The sequence below is a fragment of the Podarcis raffonei genome, chromosome 1 (genome assembly GCF_027172205.1).
Source record: "Podarcis raffonei isolate rPodRaf1 chromosome 1, rPodRaf1.pri, whole genome shotgun sequence".
Taxonomy (NCBI): Eukaryota; Metazoa; Chordata; class Lepidosauria; order Squamata; family Lacertidae; genus Podarcis; species Podarcis raffonei.
The window spans coordinates 97,767,868-97,780,641 of record NC_070602.1 but is presented as its reverse complement, the minus strand read 5'-3'; the positions used below and the strand labels follow the sequence as shown (position 1 = coordinate 97,780,641).

General features: G+C 43.2%; 1 protein-coding gene across 1 annotated transcript in view; it reads right to left on the bottom strand.

Moving 5' to 3' along the window:
* SPOPL (speckle type BTB/POZ protein like) overlaps positions 1 to 2,685 on the bottom strand; it is a 29,097-nt gene extending 26,412 nt beyond the window's left edge. The window contains exon 1 of the mRNA XM_053405776.1: positions 2,227 to 2,685. The gene's annotated coding sequence lies outside the window, so the exon portion shown is untranslated. The remainder of the gene's footprint in view (positions 1 to 2,226) is intronic.
* Positions 2,686 to 12,774: the final 10,089 nt, after the last annotated feature.

Sequence of the window (12,774 nt, the reverse complement as noted above, 5' to 3'; positions counted from 1 at the left end):
TATTGTTCAGAAAACCCATATTCCGGAGATATGCACAACAAAGAATTATGAGCTGAACTACCACAGCCAATTTTTTATTTAAGTACTTTAAACAACTGGGCCCTGAAACTAAAACATATACAGATTGTCAGCTGGCTAACTGTAAAATTACTAGTACATACACAGAAGGCAGGAATGGGTGAGGAACTGGTCTTTCAGTTTCCCCCCTACATGTTCAAAAGAAGACCTGTTCAACTAACCACTTACTTACCAGAAAAATGTCATTACCACTCTGGAGGGGAAAGCGGGAGAGAGGGTGGAAGAGAGGAAGAGAAAGAGAGAGAGAGAGAGAGAGAGAGAGAGAGAGAGAGCGCCATCCAGAGCAACAGTGTATCTACCATCTCATTGAGAAGAACATCAATAGTACTTTATGGAAGAATAAACTAGGCTGATGTGTGTAGTACTGTACTTTGGGACTGGAGATTTCTCCAAGGCCTCAAATGGAAAAAAAAGTCTTCTTTGCCTGCACACATTTTCAAGGTGAGCTTCCTTCAAAAAATGGATAAAGGTAAAGGGACCCCTGACCATTAGGTCCAGTCGTGCCCGACTCTGGGGTTGTGGCGCTCATCTCGCTTTATTGGCCGAGGGAGCCGGCATACACCTTCCGGGTCATGTGGCCAGCATGACTAATGCATGTGCTCAGATAAAAAAACTGTATCAGGCAATATTCTAAGGGACTTCCCTTTTATAAACACAATAGTCAAAACACAGTGACTAGTTAAACATGTCCATCTGAAATACAGGGTGGTCAAGTGAAGGCTGGACCTCAAAAGAAACAAATGCGAAAAATTAACACCAGAGACCAATGTGAATTTTAATTTATAACAAGTCAGGATTTGAAATAAAGTGCGAGTAAAAATTCACAGCAAAATACCTTGGTAAATCCAAGAATACCTGCCAATATTGTACCAAGAATGGAGAGTGGCAAGATATAAAAGAACAAATAATCTTAAAGCACCTTCAAGATTGACAAATGTACTGTAGCATATGCCTTCAAATAATATAAGAAAAAAACCTTCAAAATCCACATTTGGGCAGTACCTTTTTTGAGACGAACCAAAATTTCACAGAAGCATGACACGTTTTTGAGTTCTACAGAACATCCTGCCTGATGACAAGCTCCGGAGAACTCAAAAACTTGTCACACTTTTGTAACATTATGGTTGGTCCCAATAAAGGCATTGTCAAAGTGTGGATTTTGGGGGAAGTCATCTGTGAGATCTGTAGGCCTCAACTCCTTAACCAATGAGACTCTTGCAGGGCCTGGGGTCTAGATTTTTCTGACACATGTTCTCAGACCACAAAAGATTATGCTAAGGCACATTTGTTAGCCTTTAAGGTGTCACAAGATCACCAGGTATTTTTCACAACTACTCTTCTTCAACAGAATTAGGACTGTCCTATAATTAAAACCCTGCGGAAGTTGGCCACAAAACACCTACAATGACATCTGGCCACGAAATGACATCTTGACCCTGCCTCTAAGGCTGCAATCTTACAGGGGGAGTAAGTCCCGCTGATATTTAGTTTCTGAACAAACATGAAGAGGAGAGCAAAACACCACAGGAAGAAGGTTGGTGGGGGGTGAGAGAAAAAGAGATAAACAGAGGCAGAAATTGAGAGGAAGACTCATAAGAGTAGCAAGTAGAGAAAGCCCTTGTCCAACAAATCACATTCCCAAAGAGGATTGAATTAGACATAAAATGACAGCACTGCATCAGAAGGAAGCTTTGATATATATATGTGTGTGTGTGTGTTTACCAGAAAGCATATGATAAAAGAAAACTGTATAAATATGCAAAGGCATCTGGGATTTCCTCCAAAAAAAAAAAAATATCCGGAAAAGAAGGTGCAGAAACATCCCAGGCTGCCCCTAGAGTTGGCAAGGCGAGAGGCCCTGCTTAGAAGAGGGCTCCCCCCACCCACCCACCTCTCTTGGGCACCAACCTCTCTTTTTTGGGGTGGGGGGCAGAATCATCACTAACAATTTCATGGGGAGGAAGTAAGAGGAGCCTCCCGTGAGAAGTGCGTGTGTGCATGTTGTGTGTATGTGAGAGAGAGAGAGAGAGCGCTAAGTGTGTGAAGTGTGTTACCCGAGTGCCAATGCAGCCCCCGCCCACAGAGAGGAGAGAAGGGCTGCCCCATAACCGACCCAGACTGAATCATCACCCCCCTGGATCCTTTTACCGGAGTTCGGCGCTGGCGGGGGGTCTCGGCCGGCCTCATACTGACGGGACTGGAAGAGGGGGCTCCGCTAGTCCGTGGCCCCCGCTGACGATGGCGTGAGGGGAAGAGGGCGAGGAGGGAGCAGGAGGAGGAGACGGCGGAGGAGGGGGCTGTGGCGGAAGCGTCGCGTCCGGGCAGAGCTGCTGGCGGCGGAGCCGCATTTCCCCCTCTCTCTCTCCTCCCGTCACAAGCCTCCTCGGCCACCCCTCAGGTGGGGAAGCGAAAGCGAGGAGCCCGGCCGGCCCACCTTCGCGCACGGGCGCGGGGCCCCTCTCGGCTCCCGTACACAGGGAAGAAAAAGAGGGGGGGAGGGAAACGGGGGTGGGGGGAGAGAGCAAGCGAGAGAGAGAAACCCTCACAGAGGCGGCGGCGGCGGCGGCGGCCGTAGGCAGCTGCTTGTTGCTATTACTGCTGCCGCCGCCGCTTCCTCACTTCCGGGAGCGACGCGGCGTGTGTGTGACGTCATGACGCAGCCGGGGCACTGGCGCGTGTGGTTCCCCCCCTCCCCCAAAAAAGAGCTGCGCCGTTCTGTAGGAGGGCTTATTTGAAGAAGAAGAAAAGTATTATAATATTTTTACTTTTTAAAAAAACGACCCGAACGCCTCCATCCGGGTACTTGCAAGGGAAGCTCCGGTTCTGCTGAGGGAAGAACGTAGGTGCCTGTATGAGTCCGTGCCCAATTCCATATTACTGTATAGGAACTTGCCTTTGGGCGCAAATACAACCCTTTGTGTGTATCACATATATATATATATTATATATATATATATATACATATACATATATATATATACGTGTGTGTGTTTAGATATATAGATATATCTCTATATATACATACACACACACACAAATTAAACGTTTACACATACACAGAGAGAATATATTATTATTATTATTATTATTATTATTATTATTATTATTATTTGCAAACCACCAAGTGAGAGTTATAGTTCATCTGATGAACTGGGCTCTAGTTGACAAATGCTTTTAGGCCATGATAAAATTTAGTCTTTTAGGCTTCACAAACCTTTACTGTGGCTGATCACAGAATTATCCTGCCCTGGGCAACATGAAGGGCAGATTTGGTCCCACGTTGCTCAGCTGTCCATGAGCACTCAGCCAGCAGAGGGAAGGAGGGTATACAATGCAAGTGTGTGCAATGCCTATCTCTCACTCTCTTTTTTTGGCACGGTAATGGACACTGAGCATAGCGGCAAGCACAGACTTGTAAAATCCATTACCAACTGGCAGGTAGGGGAGGGGCTGAGCAGAGGGGACAGGCTTCCTTCCTCCACAGCCAACATGGAAATCAAACATGCTTCGTCTACCAACAGCCCACCCCCCTAAATATAATTCCTATTGCTACCAGGCAACGAGTGTATTTGTAGACCACTCTTCATGATTGCCCATAGTGATCTTGGAGCAATTTCCGAGATAAATTACATTCAACATAGAATTACATTGAAATACGAAACTTAAAACAAGTCATTAATAAAATACAGCTATGCAGAAATAAAACCTAAAAGTGTTAGGCAGGCTGCATGACTTCATTTCCTCCAAAGGCCCTATAGAACAGGTATGTTTTTACTTGGCGACAAGCCTTTCAGAATTGTTCCCATCCCTTGTTAAATACAAGCCTAGACAAGCCCAGTTCTGCACTGCACAGAGATTGGCAGAGGCCAGCCAAGTGCAGGCAGTGGCAGCTTCTGCTCATTCTGGCTGGCCTGCTGGACCCAAAGAGAACAGGTAGAGCAGCCTTTGACAACCTGGTGCCCTTCAAATGTTTGGGAGTGCAACTCCCATTAGCAGCAGCCAGCAGAGGGAGGTAGCAAAAGGCAGAATAGTGGTTGGTCCTTGCAACTCACTGGTCCAGCCCTATCTACCATGCTACCTGGAGACACACTCGCTGGATCATCACCTTGTCATGGTGAGTGGGCTTGCACGTTCCTATGACCCTTGTGAACGAAGCTATCAGGAATCTCATACTCCCAGCAGGGTCACCCAAGGTGGTAAGGTCAAAGGGTTCCATCAACAGTGTCTCCGAAGAATTTTACACATCACTTGGGAAGACAGGTGAACTAATTCCAGTGTACTGGAAGAAGCAAAGATCACTAGTGTCAAAGCAATGATTCTTCAACATCTATTTTGGACTATTCATGTTGTTCAGATGGCTGATTATCATCTTCCAAAGCAACTACTCTATTCCGAACTTAAAAATGGAAAGCGTAATGCTGGTGGTCAACAAAAGAGGTTTAAAGACTCTCTCAAGGTAAATCTAAAAAAAAGTAGGATAAACACCAACAATTGGGAAACATTGGCCTGCAGTTCTCCAACTGAAGAAAAACCTTTACTGAAGGACTTTGAAGATGCTTGAACTCAGGACACAAGGAAGAAACACGCGAAGAGGAAGGCACGTTTAGCAAACCTTCACCTTGATCAACTCCTGCCCGGAAACCTATGTCCCCACTGTGGAAGGATGCGTGGCTCCAGAATTGGCCTCCACAGTCACGTACAGACTCACTGTTAAGACCGTGTTCATGGAAGACAATTTTACTCGGCTATGAGTGATCGCCAAAGAAGCTACCTAGAAATAGAAGATTAGAATTCTTTTTCCTTGAACAAATTATTTTCATATCTGTCATAAGTGTCTGCATAATAGGTTTTTTTAAATGGGGGTGGAGTATCTTTATAATGGCAGTTGTGTTAGGGGGTAAGATGAAATATGGTATCAAAGGCAGTGAAAATCCAAAGTAGACCTCATTCCTTTCCCCTCCTTTCATCTCCAGGGGGAAAATGCAGTTTATAGAAACAACTAAAAAGTTGTTTTATTTTAGTTGAATATCTAAATATGCTTTTTGAAGACATTGTTATGAATTTGGGGCATACAGCCTACCCCCCATCCCTATTCTAATTCCTAGATCAATTTCTGGAATAGCCAGGCCAGCCTGGTAATGGCTTGCTATGTATGGGTCTTTAAGGTAACAAAGGAAGTGGCTCTGTGCCAGATGTCAAATGTGTGGACCTCCCTCCCTCAACTGTTTCTCAGCTAGAAGGACAAAAGACCAGAGTGGAGAGTTGAGTTATGTGAGCCAGAAGCTGGAAGAAAAGCTGCAGGCTGGCCAGGCAAAGAGAGAGAGCAATGACTGATTTCTTTTTTAACCCAAGGCTGTGGCTATGGGAGAAACAAGACCCTTTGGGGTGTTAATGCTGTGAACCCCTCCACTGCAGGCTCAAGTTATATATGTGTGTGTAAATAAACCATATATTACATTCTCAAAGGAAACACGAACCCTGGGTAAGTGCCTGGAACACCGCTTGGAGATTGGAGTGGCATGCAACAATATCCCTCCAGAGTTATAGATGAGCTTTCCACTTTCCTAACTGAATGCCGTGTCTGGGGTGGGGGTTGCAGAAACATCCTTGCCATGTTCTTCCCTTTGTAGTCATTCAAAATGATAGGATACAGGACTCAAGAGCTTCCAAGCTTTATACAGGCATTACTATTTTGTCTTGCAAGCACAAACAATTTCCCATGCTTTCGTAAGTTAATGATATTTTCTCCTTCCCCTGCATTTACATGAGTTTAAGGGTATTTGTTTGCATGGGACATGAAACGCTGGGTTGTGGAGCTGAATACTGTGTGAAATGGGGCGCCAGAGAAGGAGTTAGCTGTAAAATGCATAATTTACAAACGAGAAATGTAAACTTTGTAGAAAGAAAACAGCAGCGAATAAGTTCCATTTGGGTTCCTAACTTGTTATGTAAGCACGAGAATTGTAGCACATCTTAGGCCTGAGCTTCATGGGCAGCAGCATGGGGTTCTTCTGCTTTGAACCACTGCTTCTGCAGCAAAGGGATTCTGACCCAAGGTAAGAGTTCATGTTTGGGCAGGCAGAGGAAGGCAGGACAAAGTAAGTCAAAGATGAGACAAGGCAAGGATTTCAGGATTCAAGTGATACCACAGACACTACCTAGCTGATATCACTCCTTTAAGACTGGTTTATGGGAATGGGTTAGAACCTCAGAAATAATGAGCTCACATACAACAGTCTCCTGTTAAGACTTCAAGGCCGGTGTCATAAGGTAATTGGGTGGAAGGGGTGAACGCCCGTGGTCTAAGTTCCCATATAACCTGGATTGGTGGGAGCTCTTGGCAGCCAGCCACCCAGCATCTATTTGGGCTTTTGACAGCATCTTGTTCTGTTGCTCAGCCTACTGAGATTTAAGTGTAAGTTTTTGTGTTATTTAGCTGGATTAGTTAGTGTTTGTTGCTTTCTTACCTTCTGAGTTATTTTAATCTGTGTAATTATTTGGCGTTTTTCACTCTTGTAGAGTTTTGTTTTAGTAAAGTCTGTGTATGATTTTTGAAATTTGGTCTGGTCTGGGTTCCTGAACCTTTTAATTTTGACCACATGTTGCTTTTCGGAGCAAGGGTCATCCGCCACAGGCACTCTCTACAGCTGCCTTTTCTGCTGGTTAAATGGATCATGGTGCAACTCTTCCTCTACTGCTGTTGTAGTCAAGGCTTGGCTATTGAAGCAGCAGTCCTTTCATGTGAGCATCCCTGGGAGGTAGGGACCTCAGCTTCCCTGGTCAATTTCAGGGGTTCTCTTAAGTGCTCGCTGTTCGCCATGTCTGGGCTCTTTGAAAATATGGCACAAACTCTGAAGGCTGTAATTTTAAACACAAACCAGGGAGTAAGCCCCATTGCACACAGTGAGAGTTACTTATTACTTACAGCCACATAATATTCTAAACAATGGCCCACCAAGTAAGGAAGCAACACCAGTTAAAGAGAGGCAATTCAAAGTAATCACTTAAGACACATTACTTACCCAATAAGTGTTCATATGACTTCAGTTAAGGCTGCTCTGGCTGCTACTCCAACCACAATATGAGACCAGCAAAAAGAAGGCAAGCAGGGTGGGTTGGGGGAATTTCCCTGGCACTTTGTTTATGTCTGCAGTAACATCCTTGAGCTTTCCTTCTTCCCATTTTGCTTTGGTTTGACTGTCAGTTTCCTCTTGATGCATTTCCTCTCCGCAGGTGCTTCCTCCTCTCAAGACTATGAGCTTTATTTCTTCTTTCTTCTTTTTGAGCCGTATCGCATAGACACCTGCACACCTTCACACTCCATTACCCCATAACAAATGCTAAACAGAAGAAGGAAGAAAACACCATATGCGTGAGATTCGAATGAAGTTAGGACTGTGCAGAGTTAGGAGGAAATGACCAAGAGATAGGGTGGAAAGAACGAGTGAATCGTTGGTGGGGAGGTCTGGGAGAAGTGATGGTGGAGGAGGAATCCCATGGAAATGGCTAGGGTGAAGGGCGCTGTAGGATAACCTGAGAGAAACATACAAGGACTGCAGCACAAAACCTTAATTGTGATAGGGCCTGGGGTGAGGAACAGATCTCACAAACTGTCCAATGTACATTCAGGTGCATATTTCTGTGAAAGGGACCCCCTTCAGTCTGAAATCTCAAGACAGATTTATGCTGAAAGAAGTTGTACTTAACATCAAGAGGATGCATTTTAAATAATAATAATCACATTTACAAGAGCCCTGAGCAACTTAGGTCCACATTTCCATTCCACCTTTCTTCCAAGGAGCTCACAGTGGCATATATAATTCTCCCCTTTCCCCAACCTTGTAGGGTAGGCTGAGAGACAGCGACCGGCCCAAGGTCACCCAGTGAGCTTTCTGGCTGAGGAGATTTATTCCTGCTCCTCCCAAGCTCTAGTCCAGGACTCTAACCCCTACACTACACTGGCTCTCTATTAGAGCGAAGGGTGTCTAACGTGAGTTTTCAGGGTGGGGTAGCTTATTTTCTAGAAGTATTTCACATTAATTATAAAAATATTTACATGCACCTGTATCATTAAAAATATATCACAGCGGTCCACAGCAATATATAAACGTAAAAACATGCAGTAAAATAATAAAAAGTTAAAAGCAAATTAAAAGCAAAAGAATTGAAAACAAACACCATTAGGCCATTGTGTGTGGTATACTCTAATTCCCTGCCCAGAATAGAAAAGGTGTGAGGTGGTGTTTAAAAGTTGGCACAGAAGGGGCCTGCTGAATCTCTCTTGGCAGGATGCTCCACAGGACTGGGTCGAGAACACTAAAAGCTCGGTTTCTCCTAGTCATCAAAGGAGTCTCCCTAACTGGAGAGAGAGCCAGAGACGCTCCTACAGGTTATCTCAAGGGTGATAGAGATGACATAGAAAGGTTCAGTCAATCCCTGAGTTTTCCTGGACCTAAGTTGCTCAGGGCTCTTGTAAATTAATGAAAGAACATTGAACCTGGCTTGGTAGTAGATGGGCAGCCCATGGAGATGCTTTGACAGTGATGTCACATGTTCTCAACCAGAAGCTTCCATCAGCAATCTGACTGCAGCATTCTGCACGAGCTGGAGCTTGTGAACCAGACCCGGGTGCCAAATCATAATTTGGAAAGTTCAGCAGGCTTATAAAGTCATACCTTGTGTTGCATCCACTTTTTGTTGCGTCTTTTCGCGTTATGGGTTACTTCCAGGTTTTGTCACTCGCACCTGCGCAGATGCAGCACTTCGAGTTGCGGATCCGGAACAGATCCGGTCCATAACACGAGGTACCACTGTAATCACGCTTTCAGGCTCTAAAGAAAATATTGTACTTTTGGACTGTTGAAAGCAGGTGCCCATACACACTATACCCTTAAAACATATTTGAAGCACAATTTTCTCCTCAAATAATTCTGGGCACTGTAGTTTATCCCTCACAGAGTTAGAATTCCCAGCAACCCTTCATATACTGGTGTGCCCAGAATTCTTTGAGGGCCAGAATGTGCTTTGAATGTGCTTTTATGGTATAGTATATATAAACCCTAAAAACGGCACTGAAACAGACTGTTTTGAATGCGATTTGCTGCATGTATCTTTCTCAGGTTGCAAGCTACTCTTGAAACACTTCTTCACTACTCTTGTTACACACTTACTTTAGGAATTCTATCTTCAGTGATTAACGTATGACTCATTCTTCCTTTCATTTATGGCTTCTTGTTTTTCGCACTTTTGGGAAACCACACAGTTTTTTTGACTGTTTCCCTCTGCTTCCTTCCTCAAATCAGTAACATGGTTTAACACTGTTCTTTTAATTTCTAATCCTTGAGGATTCTTTAACCAATTTCTAGATTCCTTTCCTCATCAAAATAAAGCTGAAGCAAAGACTCGTTATTTCAACAGCTCCACCAGCTTTCAAATAACAGATTTGTAGCCCTTATCAACATAGGCAGTTTGCCGTTATTAGAGGAGGCATTTAGGACACTTCCAGGCTGTTGCTGTTTCCGAGTGGAATTCAGTGACATGCCGGCAAATTCATATTGCACAATCATAGTTGATTGGGATGTCTTGCAAAACATGCCCACTTCGCCAAAATATTGGAATTATTATTATTATTATTATTATTATTATTATTATTAGTATTATTATTGCAATAAGGAAAGTGATGGGGAGATGCATTGGAAAGTTGCATGATAACATTCGCTTTAACACAATGCCATTTAACCTCCCAGCAAACAAATCAGGACAAATGTTCAATAAACAGGTTATCTGGAATCACCTTTATTTTATTGTGGTGGCCATGAAGACACTAGCTTCATCTACTATCTCAAAACCAATGAGAAACATGGGATTGCTGAACAGCAAACTCACAGTATGCAGTTTATGGGGTGCAATTATAAGACAAAGAAGTTCTGGGGCACATTTGACACCATTGATTCCCTGAACCGCTGAAAATTTCAGCCCTAAGAGGCAGGGTCTGCAAATTGGGAGAGGAAGGGACTGTTACACAGGCCACTTGCCATGTGGACTTGTATGGACTGGCCTGGTTTTCTTTTGGCAAGGAACAGATGCAATAAATTATATCTGAGCTATGGGAGGTGGGGGGAGGGAGGAACCCTGCCAAATGGATAAGGAATACATATAAACCACACTAAACTTGAACGAGCTTCATAGGTTCGGTGCCTGTACAGGCTTTCATTTGTAACTGCTGACATCCCGTTTCCATTGTGGCACTTTCCACATCTGATTCAGCAGACCTTTTGTATAAGCTGTGTCTGCTAATGAGCATAACTTTTAGGAAATTATCCCTTCAGATTCCAATTCCTTCGGTTCCCACTAAGAGTCGATGCTATTTCCTGTGAGAGAGGGTTTTTTTTTATAAAAAATAATAATCATAATTTGAAACTATTCAAAGCTCAAGAGGAGGAAGGAGTAATTTAAAGTATTGATTATTCAATATAAAACTGAATAGTTTAATTTCCATGACTAACAATAAAGTTGGGATGAGCTGGAAACTTATAAGGAAAGCTTCCTTGAAATGATGTGACATAAAAAATATTCACCAAAGAATTTCTCACAGGGTTTTACTGAGCTCCGGAGGGGCTCTCCGCATGCTGGTTTTGAATCTGGAATTACTAGAGCATATTTCTTCTACAAAAACATTGAAGGTTTCGTAAATCCACTTTCATTGGTCATCTGTGAAATCCTGAGGTGGGCATTTTTAGAATAGCTTCCCTAATGGGAAGGAAAGAATTTCATTAGGCAGACTTGGGTGGAATCTACATATGTATAAATGTTCTGAAAATGCTTTTTTAAAAAAGCGTTTTTAAAAATACATTGAATTTTCCATAAGGCTCACCATCACATCTAGTGTCACATTGGATATTGCACTTAAAACACACTTAAAACGTTTTATTTGCAGCTGTATAGCTGAGTCCTTATACACATTTAAGAAAAGCACTTTAATTTTATTCAGTTTTATTCTGTTTCATTCTGTATGAAAGACAAACATACAGTAAGAAGTAATAGCGACAAACACGTGTATTTGGCATAGTTCAATCTCTCCCTTTAACTAGAATGGAAGGAGGCGGGGAAAGAAAGAAGGAAGAACTGAACTCAGCTCTCTTCCATCCTGGCCATAGTGAGCTGGCAGAGCTTCAGAAGTGATGTTAGCTCCATCACAGATTCACCACCACCACCGCAAGACAGCTCTGCAAGAGTGTAACTAGATGAAGATTTCATTTTAGTTATTTTTCTCTCAAGTGTGTCACCAAACCTCCTGAATGCTCCTAATGCTAATTAGTTGGGGAAAATTTATACAGCATGCTTTCAATCTTGTAGTGCTCCAGTAATGTCAAGTGCGTTTTAATCACAGGCATAAATAATGAGAATATAATGTTTTGAAAGCTTCCATGAACAGTGCTGATGTGGAGGAAGGGAAGAAACCTGCAATAATAAAGTACTAGATCTTCTTGAATGCGAGTCGGGGTGGGGGGTGGGGGAGTAGGGACAGCTTGTATGTATTCTTCTTAACAAGTAAGCCCACTTTATTTTGCATGTGCAGTAGCAGCTGGCAGGGTGGTTGTAGAGGGCAACATTGCTTACCTGGCTTCTCAAAGCCATGCATTGCTGCTATTCACCAAAAATGAGAAGGCAAAAGTGGCTGGAAGTCCTGGTTTGGGCCCCAGTCAGAGGGGGCCACACACAACCCTAACATATACAGTACTGTATATATCTTTATTTTTGGGAGAAAGAGTAACATCTGCCTAAAAGCAATAAAAAAATCTTATGCCATCTGCACTTTTGGGCTTCATTTTGTCAGAACTTAAAAATGTGAAGCATAGTTTGAGCCTAAAATGTGAATTAGGATTGCCTATCCAGGATTGCCTATCCAGCCATCAGGTATGGATACTTTTGTTGCAATTCCTGCATTTCAGATGGTTGGACTAGATGACCCTTATGATCCCTTCCGACTCTACCAGCTGAAAACTGGTTTGCACATACATGCATTGTTGTTCTGTTACACACACACACTTCAAGGATTGGGTATTTAATATGTGAAACTGAATGAAAAAGCCCCCAAACAAATTACAGAGGAATTAACAAGGATGTTACAATGTTGAAAAATATGATGTTGTATAAGCTTTTTCCAGGACCTTAGAATGTGAACCCATTCCAGTGACTTTTCCCAGGTTTCTATGTCCTTCACCAGATGTCAATAAAAACTATAGTTTTGGCCACCTTCTAAAGTTGAACAGCTGGGCTCTTGAGGAGCTCTTGAGGCAGCAGTACTTGATAATTCTCCTATTGACGCAACAGAACTGCCTGATTCATATTCTGAATATATGAAAATTGCACCTGTAATGCAGCTCTAGCCTGCTAGGAGCAGGTGTAAATAGCCAGGCAGGAAATGCTACCAAACCACCAAAGATTAGCAAAATGTGTTCAACACTACACTGCTGTCTTTGTGCTCTGGCTAACAAAGTTGTACACAGATATGCAGCCACAACAAGCACATACAGCCCTGTTCTCACTGACTGACTGGAGTAGTAAGATTATGCTGGCAGACCCTGCTTCACTCTCTGCATTCCCACTGCCTCGAACCCAGATTGCTGAACCTCCAGAGAAAGTGAGAATAGGCTCTTCACACATACAACCGTATGCACAACCATCCAGAGCCTC